Source organism: Scomber japonicus, chromosome 2 (genome assembly GCF_027409825.1).
Source record: "Scomber japonicus isolate fScoJap1 chromosome 2, fScoJap1.pri, whole genome shotgun sequence".
In the NCBI taxonomy this organism is placed as follows: domain Eukaryota; kingdom Metazoa; phylum Chordata; class Actinopteri; order Scombriformes; family Scombridae; genus Scomber; species Scomber japonicus.
The window spans coordinates 41,531,521-41,544,201 of NC_070579.1; the positions used below are offsets into that span (position 1 = coordinate 41,531,521).

At 46.0% G+C, this 12,681-nt stretch overlaps 9 non-coding genes and 2 pseudogenes across 9 annotated transcripts; all 11 read right to left on the reverse strand.

The window, feature by feature from the left end:
- Window positions 1-340: 340 nt before the first annotated feature.
- Window positions 341-531, reverse strand: LOC128382481 (U2 spliceosomal RNA). The gene has a single exon (XR_008323751.1). It is a non-coding gene; the product is annotated as a U2 spliceosomal RNA (small nuclear RNA).
- Window positions 532-763: 232 nt separating this feature from the next.
- LOC128381961 (U1 spliceosomal RNA) lies at window positions 764-927 on the reverse strand. The gene has a single exon (XR_008323625.1). It is a non-coding gene; the product is annotated as a U1 spliceosomal RNA (small nuclear RNA).
- Window positions 928-1,306: 379 nt separating this feature from the next.
- On the reverse strand, window positions 1,307-1,487 carry LOC128382838 (uncharacterized; annotated as a pseudogene).
- A 3,953-nt stretch (window positions 1,488-5,440) lies between these two features.
- Window positions 5,441-5,556, reverse strand: LOC128383424 (U5 spliceosomal RNA). The gene has a single exon (XR_008323909.1). It is a non-coding gene; the product is annotated as a U5 spliceosomal RNA (small nuclear RNA).
- Window positions 5,557-6,388: 832 nt separating this feature from the next.
- Window positions 6,389-6,579, reverse strand: LOC128382704 (U2 spliceosomal RNA). Its single transcript, XR_008323796.1, has one exon. It is a non-coding gene; the product is annotated as a U2 spliceosomal RNA (small nuclear RNA).
- A 232-nt stretch (window positions 6,580-6,811) lies between these two features.
- LOC128381747 (U1 spliceosomal RNA) lies at window positions 6,812-6,975 on the reverse strand. Its single transcript, XR_008323589.1, has one exon. It is a non-coding gene; the product is annotated as a U1 spliceosomal RNA (small nuclear RNA).
- Window positions 6,976-7,413: 438 nt separating this feature from the next.
- On the reverse strand, window positions 7,414-7,604 carry LOC128382285 (U2 spliceosomal RNA). Its single transcript, XR_008323721.1, has one exon. It is a non-coding gene; the product is annotated as a U2 spliceosomal RNA (small nuclear RNA).
- Window positions 7,605-7,836: 232 nt separating this feature from the next.
- Window positions 7,837-8,000, reverse strand: LOC128381752 (U1 spliceosomal RNA). The gene has a single exon (XR_008323591.1). It is a non-coding gene; the product is annotated as a U1 spliceosomal RNA (small nuclear RNA).
- A 437-nt stretch (window positions 8,001-8,437) lies between these two features.
- On the reverse strand, window positions 8,438-8,628 carry LOC128382230 (U2 spliceosomal RNA). Its single transcript, XR_008323710.1, has one exon. It is a non-coding gene; the product is annotated as a U2 spliceosomal RNA (small nuclear RNA).
- A 232-nt stretch (window positions 8,629-8,860) lies between these two features.
- Window positions 8,861-9,024, reverse strand: LOC128381877 (U1 spliceosomal RNA). Its single transcript, XR_008323609.1, has one exon. It is a non-coding gene; the product is annotated as a U1 spliceosomal RNA (small nuclear RNA).
- A 437-nt stretch (window positions 9,025-9,461) lies between these two features.
- LOC128382791 (uncharacterized) lies at window positions 9,462-9,641 on the reverse strand (annotated as a pseudogene).
- Window positions 9,642-12,681: the final 3,040 nt, after the last annotated feature.

Consider the following 12,681-nt stretch of genomic DNA (forward strand, 5'->3'; position numbering starts at 1 on the left):
TGAGGCTGTGGATCTGCAGAGTCACAACTTTGCATGCAGCTTCCTGCTCTATGAATAAGGATTACAAAGGATTGCTGTATATGAGCACAGATTTCTAGAGTGTGCAACCTCACTACAGTGCTGACATAGCTACTCAATTGTACATTGGCAGTCATGGGCAATTCTAGGATCAGGCTCGCAAAATAATTAAAGTTGTATAAAATAATTCATAGGAAACAAAGATAATTTGCTCATTTTCAAGGGTGCTTGAACAACCTTGAAATGGATCTAAACTCGTCAGTGCTGCTAGACCGGCCTACCTACTCAGTTAAGCCTCTTTTTCATATTAAACATAGAGAGAGGGGGGTGCACCGTTCCTGGAGGTACTGCAATACCGGGTCGATGCGTGGAGTGGACGGAGCAAGCCCCTATTCCATCTCCCTGCTCCAAAAAGCAATTTAATATATGGTCCCCGGGTAGGGGACGTATCAGATATTAAACTGATAAGAACAGATACTACACTTGATCTTAGCCAAAAGGCCGAGAAGCGATGACCGGAAAAGTGTCGGAGTTGAAGGAGTGATCCTCTGCAGCGTCAGTCCCGCTCACGGTGTCACAGAGTCCAATGCGAGGAAGTAACTTGGAGCTGCATTCTATCAAAAGATAAGACGACCGTTTTGTGTTCAAAAGGACATCCGCCTCTACACGAGTCAATGGAGAATTCACCAATTTCTCACTTGGTTTCTAACCTCAGTAAGCGTTTAGTTTTCTTTCAACAATTTATCAGGGGAGAGCGCGAACGCAGTCCCCCACTACCAGAAATTATGTAATCGAGATTCCCACATTTGGGGAATTCGCAGAGGTCAGCACAACCGGAGTGCAATGGTTGAGCCTCGCCCTGGGTGAACCACCTTCTTGATCATGGTATCTCCCTTGCCAGGTAAGTATGAGTTGTACAGATCCGAGCCAAGGACGTCTTTCACAGACACGGCACCCGGACCGATGGTGCACCTTCCAAACATCATCCAAACACACACACGCCGCATGAGGCTGTGGATCTGCAGAGTCACAACTTTGCATGCAGCTTCCTGCTCTATGAATAAGGATTACAAAGGATTGCTGTATATGAGCACAGATTTCTAGAGTGTGCAACCTCACTACAGTGCTGACATAGCTACTCAATTGTACATTGGCAGTCATGAGTCAAGATAATTTGCTCATTTTCAAGGGTGCTTGAACAACCTTGAAATGGATCTAAACTCGTCAGTGCTGCTAGACCGGCCTACCTACTCAGTTAAGTCTCTTTTTCATATTAAACATAGAGAGAGGGGAGTGCACCGTTCCTGGAGGTACTGCAATACCGGGTCGATGCATGGAGTGGACGGAGCAAGCCCCTATTCCATCTCCCTGCTCCAAAAAGCAATTTAATATATGGTCCCCAGGTAGGGGACGTATCAGATATTAAACTGATAAGAACAGATTTTTTTTTTTTTTTTCGAAAAAGTTTTATTGACACTCGTTCAAATTATTTCAAACAATGATTTACATTTTAGATAAAATATTCACATGTGGACATAGTATATACAATGAATTACAATAAATATGTGCAGTATGTAAAACCATATTTAAAACAATAAAACCAATTGTTCTAAAATGGTAATACAGGTTAAATAGCTGTTCATTTGTAAAACATATGTCAGGTGTTTATGTGATTGAGTGTCCATTAAAAGTCCATAAAAAGGAGTGCATCCGTTAAAAAGGGTTTTTTTTTTCAATTCTATCTTTGTGCAGGAGCGCAGTGAGTCCCTACCAAGGGTAACTCATTCTGCTCCCCCAAACATTTGGTCTCTCGGGATGCTGTCGTGGTGGTCAGAGGAGATCCTCTCCCTGATGCTCCTTCCCACCTGCGTCACCCAGAGAGCCAGGCCGCTGCTGCTGTGACCTTTTGCTGTGTGGCTCCGGCTCCTTCATCCGAATGGGCACAGAGGCGATTCTTCTTTGTGGCTGTGTCCTAGGCCTGCTGCCTGCAGCTACGGCCGTTTTGACCGTTGGTGCGGCCATTCGGATCACAGCCACGGGGGGGATCTGCATGTGCTTTCTTACCAGCAAGTTTCTGGAGGTCCATGTGGCGTCTTTGATGGCGGCTAGGGTGAGCCACTGTTTTGCAAAGTCTTTGGATGGTATTTTTTGCTGGCTCACCCCATATAGCACTAGTTGTGCTGTGAGGACCTCCCTTGCTGGTAAGTACGGGAATTGCAAGGAGCCGGCCGTTGCCCACTGGTCTACAGCAGCACTGCACTCCCAGAGCAGATGCCTCACCGACTCAGGCGCGCCACAACCAGGTCGGGGGCAGGTTGAGTGCGTTGACATGCCCCGGGAGTGCATGACGGACCTGACCGGGAGGATCTCATGAGCCACCATCCATGACAGGTCCCGGAGTCTGTTAGGGAGAGCAGGATGGTTGACGTTGCGCCAAACTGTTGTGGGCTCGCCGGGTGCGAGCCCGCGCACCGGACTCACTGGTTCCCGCTCCTGCACAACGGAGACAAGTGATCTGTGGTTAGTTAAAATCTGCAACTCCTCATGCTCAAGTCGTTCAAAATCCATAAAAACAGTAATCAAATCAGGTGCTAAAATGTCCCAAAAAGTCAAATAAAACTCCAAGGGAAGTCCATCTTGTCCAGGGGACTTCCCTTTTTTAAAACCAGTCATACATTTATTTAACTCTAAAAAAGTAAAATCCTGGGATAAAAGCACACTTTTGTTTACTGTTTTTACAATGAATTTTAAAACTTCGGTCATGATGTCCATTTTTACAGGTTTTTCTTTGTACAGGTTTGAATAAAATGTTTCAATTGTTTCTTTAATATCGCCCATTGTTTCAGTTGTGCACCATCTTCTTTTTTCAGCTTTGTAATGCCCCCCCCCCCCTTTATTCATAATTTTCCTGAAAAAATACCGTGTGCACTTTTCACCCTCCTCTATTTCCCGTTCTCTGCTCCTTAAAATGACACCTTTGCTTTTAATTTCTGATAAAACTGACATCTCTTTTTTAACTTGCTTAATTTCATCATTAAAATCCATGCCAATCTGGTTTAGGTTAAAATAACGTTGTAGTCGTTTCTGCAGTCCCATCATGCGTCTGTATTCCCTGTTCTTTCGTTTCTTACCTGCCTGCCTAAAGAAAGTCTGCGTCTTTCCCTTCACCATTTCCCACCAGTGTGCACGTGTTTCGTAGAAGTCTTGAAGGGTCTGCCACTCTTTGTACCGCTCCCTGAACTGCCTAACTAACTCCCTATCTTCTAAAAGGGAGCAGTTGAGTTTCCACAGACCACTTCCTGATGTCACGCCCGAAGAGAGTGAAAGGGTGCAAGAGAGCATAAGGTGATCGGAGAAGAAAACAGGAGTTAATCTAGCATCGGTGGGTGGGCAGTCCCGTGTAAAAACATAATCTATGCGAGAGGCTCTGGTGCCATCACCACCGAACCAGGTGAAGCCCTCCTCTCTGGGATGCATGATTTTAAAACAGTCCTGAAGTTTAAAATCTCTACAAATGCCCTGCAATAAAACCGATGTTTTGTCTACTTTAAAATCTTCCCCTGCTCTCCTCCTATCCTCCCTACTTAGAATACAGTTAAAATCCCCCCCTACAACTAAAGGTGCCCTACCTAGCATGTGGGACTGCAAGTCTTCTAAAAGGTCATACCTGTCGTTCTTGTCGTTAAAACCGTAAATATTTAAAAGGTTGAAATCCTGTCCCATAAAAGCCAAATGTGCTAAAAGTGCCCGACTGTCTCTCACCACAGTGCTGCCCTTCACCAGAGCTTGAGGGTTTTTGATTAAAATGGCCACTCCGTCATTTTTGTTTTGATTGGATCCACTCCATATTGACATTTTTGGCCACATCTCCTCCCACTGTCTGTAATGTTTTAAAAACGGTAGGCTGCATTCCTGCAATAAAAACACATCTGACTTAAAGGAACTTAAAAAGGGTAAAACACTCTGGGCTCTAACTCTCGACTTCACACTTCTCACATTAATGGTAGAGAAGGTCAGTGTCATGAGTATGGTTAAAAACAACAGGTAAGACATTTTAAAAGACTCAGAGGGTGTTAAAAACACATTTAAAAAACAGTTAGGTAATTTCTTGTGAACAGAGCTCTTCCTTCATCTCTGCGGGTGAAAAATGAAGGGTTTGAGCTCTGTTCCCCTTTGGGACTCTGGGGGTTGGCCTCTGCTGCAATGTTGCATTTAATTTGGAGTCCCTGGGGGTCGATTGCAGAGCAATTGTTAAAAAAGAAACCTCATTGGGTGAATCGGAAGGGAAGACTCTGGGCTCCTCCACAGATGAACTGTCTGAGTGAGCCGCAACTCTTCCCTTCTTCTCCAACACAATGGGAGAATCCGAGGACAATTCAGACAAAGGCCTCTTAGTTTGCTGGGCATTGGGGAGGGAGGCATCTTCACTATCATCCTGTGGTTGGTCTTCCTTACTAGCTCCGCCTTCTGCCTGCACCACCCCATCCTCTGGACTACTCTCCATTGGAGGGGTAAATGCAGGCCCCTCCCTCACTCCCTCCTCACCTGTTCCCTCTCTTCCAATCACAGGATTTGGAGGGAGATTTGAATTTTCCTGCCCAGCAACTTCAATTTGCTCTCCTAACTGTTCTGTCTGTCCGCCATCTTTTCTCTTTTCTGTGACTTTTGCAGCCTTCAATTTGTTGGCAAATGACTTTGGGCAATCTCTGAACAGGTGGTTTGTTTCCCCACAAAGATTGCATCGTCTGCCATTGGTGCACTCTTCAAAAGTGGGTCCAATTTCTCTGCATTTTCCACATACGATCTGCTGACATGCTTCAACCAGGTGCCCATGCTCACCACACTTGCGGCAGAGTTTGGGTTGGCCCTGGTAATGGATATAGCCCCTGTTCTCTCCCAGAACTACCATAGACGGCAGATGTTTCAAGCCCTGGAAGCCTTGGGGGTCCTGCCATTGTTGGATGGGGACCCTCCAAGCGCAATTCCAGATGCCGTCCTCATCTCTCACTTTCGTAGCCTGGCCTTTAACAGTGCAATATCTCCCCAGCCACAAACAAATGTCATCTGCATTCACTGTTTCATTGAACATTCTGACAATAACGGTTTTCAACGTATTGTCAGTCAGTTTCTCCACATTGAACACAGCAAATTGGGGTTTTACATTTTCAAATCTTATCCAAAATTCTCTGAGCAACACAGCAGTTTGAAAGCTTAAATCAAATCCCTTGTTATATGGCAATGTTAAAATGCAGTTTAAGTCTTCTGGCTTAAATTTCAACGTACCTTGAATCAATTTTCTGGAGAAGTCCAGCCTCGACATCTTCATGGATTCAACATCCTTGTTGGCAAAAGTAAAACGGACACTGAAAAACACGTCTTACTGAGGAAGGCCGCCCGCTTGTCTTTTCACAAACACAATGAGACTCTGCCAAACGGCAAAGCCTGCCAAAAATAGATCTAACTCGTGGGTGTTCCTCTCCACGGAAGTCTTTAGTAAAAGGCGAAAGACTTGTACGTGATGAAGAGAAAGCCGAGTAAGTACGCCCCGCTCACCAACAGCAGACGAACACAACAGTGGTCCCAGTCACCCCCTTCATGGTGAGCCCCGACATGGTGAAAGGAATCCCAGGCCACACCCATTCCCCTACACCGCGCAGCAAGAGCAAGGCGCCAACTTTTTCTTGTCATGTTTTTAGATTTTGTGAAATGCGGCAAAGAGCTCCAGGCTTTCCAGCCACAGGACTAACGTCCTACTCGGGTGTTCCAGAGGAGCAAGGGTCAAAATGTGGAAATGCTGCAAGTACACAGGCAGACAGGTGCTGCTTCCCTTTTACTCCCCCGTGGGAAGAATGACCCCTTGGCCGCGGTGCGGTCCGGAGGGCAGTGGGCAGCACCCTTGCATGAAGCATGAAAAGAGCGATCAATCCCCTCGTGTGACCCATAGCAGGACAACCGAGAGCCTCTCAGACACACCCTGTGGACTCATCTCTATGACAAGCCCCGCTGTGGAATGTCCTTCATGCCAAACCTCTTATGCCCCCACAATCTCCCTCTTTGTGTGCCGCCCCAAGGTGCAAATCTCACACCGTGTCACGCTGCACTTTCCCCCCTATTCGACGCAGGTGATTAGAGATACTGATGAAGATCCAGCAGGGGGCATGTCTGCTCTCCTTGAGACAGGCAACCTGCCATCTGCTGTGACTCAATCCCCCTGGCCAAAGTTGTATCATATAATTCATAGGAAACAAAGATGGCTTGCTCATTTTCAAGGGTGCTTGAACAACCTTGAAATGGATCTAAACTCGTCAGTGCTGCTAGACCGGCCTACCTACTCAGTTAAGCCTCTTTTTCATATTAAACATAGAGATAGAGGGGGTGCACCGTTCCTGGAGGTACTGCAATACCGGGGCGATGCGTGGAGTGGACGAAGCAAGCCCCTATTCCATCTCCCTGCTCCAAAAAGCAATTTAATATATGGTCCCCGGGTAGGGGACGTATCAGATATTAAACTGATAAGAACAGATACTACACTTGATCTTAGCCAAAAGGCCGAGAAGCGATGACCGGAAAAGTGTCGGAGTTGAAGGAGTGATACTCTGCAGCGTCAGTCCCGCTCACGGTGTCACAGAGTCCAATGCGAGGAAGTAACTTGGAGCTGCATTCTATCAAAAGATAAGACGACCGTTTTGTGTTCAAAAGGACATCCGTCTCTACACGAGTCAATGGAGAATTCACCAATTTCTCACTTGGTTTCTAACCTCAGTAAGCGTTTAGTTTTCTTTCAACAACTTATCAGGGGAGAGCGCGAACGCAGTCCCCCACTACCAGAAATTATGCAATCGAGATTCCCACATTTGGGGAATTCGCAGAGGTCAGCACAACCGGAGTGCAATGGTTGAGCCTCGCCCTGGGTGAACCACCTTCTTGATCATGGTATCTCCCTTGCCAGGTAAGTATGAGTTGTACAGATCCGAGCCAAGGAAGTCTTTCACAGACACGGCACCCGGACCGATGGTGCACCTTCCAAACATCATCCAAACACACACACGCCGCATGAGGCTGTGGATCTGCAGAGTCACAACTTTGCATGCAGCTTCCTGCTCTATGAATAAGGATTACAAAGGATTGCTGTATATGAGCACAGATTTCTAGAGTGTGCAACCTCACTACAGTGCTGACATAGCTACTCAATTGTACATTGGCAGTCATGGGCAATTCTAGGATCAGGCTCGCAAAATAATTAAAGTTGTATAAAATAATTCATAGGAAACAGAGATAATTTGCTCATTTTCAAGGGTGCTTGAACAACCTTGAAATGGATCTAAACTCGTCAGTGCTGCTAGACCGGCCTACCTACTCAGTTAAGCCTCTTTTTCATATTAAACATAGAGATAGAGGGGGTGCACCGTTCCTGGAGGTACTGCAATACCGGGTCGATGCGTGGAGTGGACGGAGCAAGCCCCTATTCCATCTCCCTGCTCCAAAAAGCAATTTAATATATGGTCCCCGGGTAGGGGACGTATCAGATATTAAACTGATAAGAACAGATACTACACTTGATCTTAGCCAAAAGGCCGAGAAGCGATGACCGGAAAAGTGTCGGAGTTGAAGGAGTGATCCTCTGCAGCGTCAGTCCCGCTCACGGTGTCACAGAGTCCAATGCGAGGAAGTAACTTGGAGCTGCATTCTATCAAAAGATAAGACGACCGTTTTGTGTTCAAAAGGACATCCGTCTCTACACGAGTCAATGGAGAATTCAGCAATTTCTCACTTGGTTTCTAACCTCAGTAAGCGTTTAGTTTTCTTTCAACAACTTATCAGGGGAGAGCGCGAACGCAGTCCCCCACTACCAGAAATTATGCAATCGAGATTCCCACATTTGGGGAATTCGCAGAGGTCAGCACAACCGGAGTGCAATGGTTGAGCCTCGCCCTGGGTGAACCACCTTCTTGATCATGGTATCTCCCTTGCCAGGTAAGTATGAGTTGTACAGATCCGAGCCAAGGAAGTCTTTCACAGACACGGCACCCGGACCGATGGTGCACCTTCCAAACATCATCCAAACACACACACGCCGCATGAGGCTGTGGATCTGCAGAGTCACAACTTTGCATGCAGCTTCCTGCTCTATGAATAAGGATTACAAAGGATTGCTGTATATGAGCACAGATTTCTAGAGTGTGCAACCTCACTACAGTGCTGACATAGCTACTCAATTGTACATTGGCAGTCATGGGCAATTCTAGGATCAGGCTCGCAAAATAATTAAAGTTGTATAAAATAATTCATAGGAAACAAAGATAATTTGCTCATTTTCAAGGGTGCTTGAACAACCTTGAAATGGATCTAAACTCGTCAGTGCTGCTAGACCGGCCTACCTACTCAGTTAAGTCTCTTTTTCATATTAAACATAGAGAGAGGGGGGTGCACCGTTCCTGGAGGTACTGCAATACCAGGTCGATGCGTGGAGTGGACGGAGCAAGCCCCTATTCCATCTCCCTGCTCCAAAAAGCAATTTAATATATGGTCCCCGGGTAGGGGACGTATCAGATATTAAACTGATAAGAACAGATACTACACTTGATCTTAGCCAAAAGGCCGAGAAGCGATGACCGGAAAAGTGTCGGAGTTGAAGGAGTGATCCTCTGCAGCGTCAGTCCCGCTCACGGTGTCACAGAGTCCAATGCGAGGAAGTAACTTGGAGCTGCATTCTATCAAAAGATAAGACGACCGTTTTGTGTTCAAAAGGACATCCGTCTCTACACGAGTCAATGGAGAATTCACCAATTTCTCACTTGGTTTCTAACCTCAGTAAGCGTTTAGTTTTCTTTCAACAACTTATCAGGGGAGAGCGCGAACGCAGTCCCCCACTACCAGAAATTATGCAATCAAGATTCCCACATTTGGGGAATTCGCAGAGGTCAGCACAACCGGAGTGCAATGGTTGAGCCTCGCCCTGGGTGAACCACCTTCTTGATCATGGTATCTCCCTTGCCAGGTAAGTATGAGTTGTACAGATCCGAGCCAAGGAAGTCTTTCACAGACACGGCATCCGGACCGATGGTGCACCTTCCAAACATCATCCAAACACACACACGCCGCATGAGGCTGTGGATCTGCAGAGTCACAACTTTGCATGCAGCTTCCTGCTCTATGAATAAGGATTACGAAGGATTGCTGTATATGAGCACAGATTTCTAGAGTGTGCAACCTCACTACAGTGCTGACATAGCTACTCAATTGTACATTGGCAGTCATGGGCAATTCTAGGATCAGGCTCGCAAAATAATTAAAGTTGTATAAAATAATTCATAGGAAACAAAGATAATTTGCTCATTTTCAAGGGTGCTTGAACAACCTTGAAATGGATCTAAACTCGTCAGTGCTGCTAGACCGGCCTACCTACTCAGTTAAGTCTCTTTTTCATATTAAACATAGAGAGAGGGGGGTGCACCGTTCCTGGAGGTACTGCAATACCGGGTCGATGCGTGGAGTGGGCGGAGCAAGCCCCTATTCCATCTCCCTGCTCCAAAAAGCAATTTAATATATGGTCCCCGGGTAGGGGACGTATCAGATATTAAACTGATAAGAACAGATTTTTTTTTTTTTTTCGAAAAAGTTTTATTGACACTTGTTCAAATTATTTCAAACAATGATTTACATTTTAGATAAAATATTCACATGTGGACATAGTATATACAATGAATTACAATAAATATGTGCAGTATGTAAAACCATATTTAAAACAATAAAACCAATTGTTCTAAAATGGTAATACAGGTTAAATAGCTGTTCATTTGTAAAACATATGTCAGGTGTTTATGTGATTGAGTGTCCATTAAAAGTCCATAAAAAGGAGTGCATCCGTTAAAAAGGGTTTTTTTTTTCAATTCTATCTTTGTGCAGGAGCGCAGTGAGTCCCTACCAAGGGTAACTCATTCTGCTCCCCCAAACATTTGGTCTCTCGGGATGCTGTCGTGGTGGTCAGAGGAGATCCTCTCCCTGATGCTCCTTCCCACCTGCCTCACCCAGAGAGCCAGGCCGCTGCTGCTGTGACCTTTTGCTGTGTGGCTCCGGCTCCTTCATCCGAATGGGCACAGAGGCGATTCTTCTTTGTGGCTGTGTCCTAGGCCTGCCGCCTGCAGCTACGGCCGTTTTGACCGTTGCTGCGGCCATTCGGATCACAGCCACGGGGGGGATCTGCATGTGCTTTCTTACCAGCAAGTTTCTGGAGGTCCATGTGGCGTCTTTGATGGCGGCTGGGGTGAGCCACTGTTTTGCAAAGTCTTTGGATGGTATTTTTTGCTGGCTCACCCCATATAGCACTAGTTGTGCTGTGAGGACCTCCCTTGCTGGTAAGTACGGGAATTGCAAGGAGCCGGCCGTTGCCCACTGGTCTACAGCAGCACTGCACTCCCAGAGCAGATGCCTCACCGACTCAGGCGCGCCACAACCAGGTCGGGGGCAGGTTGAGTGCGTTGACATGCCCCGGGAGTGCATGACGGACCTGACCGGGAGGATCTCATGAGCCACCATCCATGACAGGTCCCGGAGTCTGTTAGGGAGAGCAGGATGGTTGACGTTGCGCCAAACTGTTGTGGGCTCGCCGGGTGCGAGCCCGCGCACCGGACTCACTGGTTCCCGCTCCTGCACAACGGAGACAAGTGATCTGTGGTTAGTTAAAATCTGCAACTCCTCATGCTCAAGGTTAAAATGCCTTAAAAACTTCTGAATAAAAACATAGGCTGGTGGCAGGTTAAAAGACACAGGTATTCTTAGGTCCACATGTAAAATCTTAAGTTTTCTGAGGTAGGACCCCATCCAGAAGCGTGTCATTGCAGTTGTCTTGGGGTTTCTGGATGGGGTCATGGCTATTTTCATGTGTACTGTAGTGTATGTGCTTCCTAAAAACAGGTGCAGATCCGGTACTTCTTTTCCTCCTTTCTCCTTTGGCCTTTTCATAATTTCTCTCTTCAATCTTTCCCACTTGGATCCCCACAGAAAGTAAAAAATGGCTCGCTCCAGATTTAAAAGCACATGCCTAGGAGGAATAAAAACAGAACTGATCAATAAAAGCAAAGGTAAAATCACTGCTTTGATGATTAAAACCTTTCCTTCCATGGTCAGTCCTCTAAGTCCCCAGTATCCTAGTCTTTGTCTGACTTTCCCTACCACGTCTGGCCAATTTGTTTTCCCTTCCCCCTCCCTGTCAAATTTAATTCCCAGTATTTTTGGTCAGTCTGGGTCACAGTCAGGGGGAGTCCTGTCGTCTCAGTCGCCGTCCATGGTCCATAAAATTGGGCTTGGGTCTTTTCTCTATTTAATTTCGACCCAGAGGCCTGTCCAAACCAGTCAGTCAAGTCCAGGGTCCTGTTGACAGATAAAAGGTCGGTACATAAAATATTCACGTCGTCCATGTATAGGTTACACCTGTTTTCCAGTCCCCCACTCCCCGGCAGTCCTACCCCATTGATTCGTTGGTCCTTTCTCAAGACCTGTGCCAGTGGTTCTATGCAGATGATGTAGAGGAGGGCAGATAACGGACACCCCTGACGGACACCGCAGTTAATCCCACCCACCGGTACAGCAATCCCACCCAAGCTATAAATCTTTCCGGGAACCCCATTTTTCGCAGGACCTGGAAGAGGTACTGGTGCGAGACCCGATCAAATGCTTTCTCAAAATCTAAATTTAGTACTACTAGCCGGATGTTTCTGTCTCTCGCGTAACAGATGGTGTCTCTGATCAGTACGAGGCTGTCAGTGATCTTCCTCCCCAGGATGGCACAGGCTTGATCCGGGTGAATCACGTCTTCTAAAAACATAGACATACGTGTCGCTAAAAGTTTGCTAAAAAGTTTACAGTCAAAGTTTAAAAGCGTGATTGGTCTCCAGTTTTTCAGGTCAGTCTTGTCATTGTGTTTATAAAGGAGAGTCACTATCCCTACTCTAAAACTGTCAGGAAGCCGGTCAAGTCGTTCAAAATCCATAAAAACAGTAATCAAATCAGGTGCTAAAATGTCCCAAAAAGTCAAATAAAACTCCAAGGGAAGTCCATCTTGTCCAGGGGACTTCCCTTTTTTAAAACCAGTCATACATTTATTTAACTCTAAAAAAGTAAAAGCCTGGGATAAAAGCACACTTTTGTTTACTGTTTTTACAATGAATTTTAAAACTTCGGTCATGATGTCCATTTTTACAGGTTTTTCTTTGTACAGGTTTGAATAAAATGTTTCAATTGTTTCTTTAATATCGCCCATTGTTTCAGTTGTGCACCCATCTTCTTTTTTCAGCTTTGTAATGCCCCCCCCCCCCCCCCTTTATTCATAATTTTCCTGAAAAAATACCGTGTGCACTTTTCACCCTCCTCTATTTCCCGTTCTCTGCTCCTTAAAATGACACCTTTGCTTTTAATTTCTGATAAAACTGACATCTCTTTTTTAACTTGCTTAATTTCCTCATTAAAATCCATGCCAATCTGGTTTAGGTTAAAATAACGTTGTAGTCGTTTCTGCAGTCCCATCATGCGTCTGTATTCCCTGTTCTTTCGTTTCTTACCTGCCTGCCTAAAGAAAGTCTGCGTCTTTCCCTTCACCATTTCCCACCAGTGTGCACGTGTTTCGTAGAAGTCTTGAAGGGTCTGCCACTCTTTGTACCGCTCCCT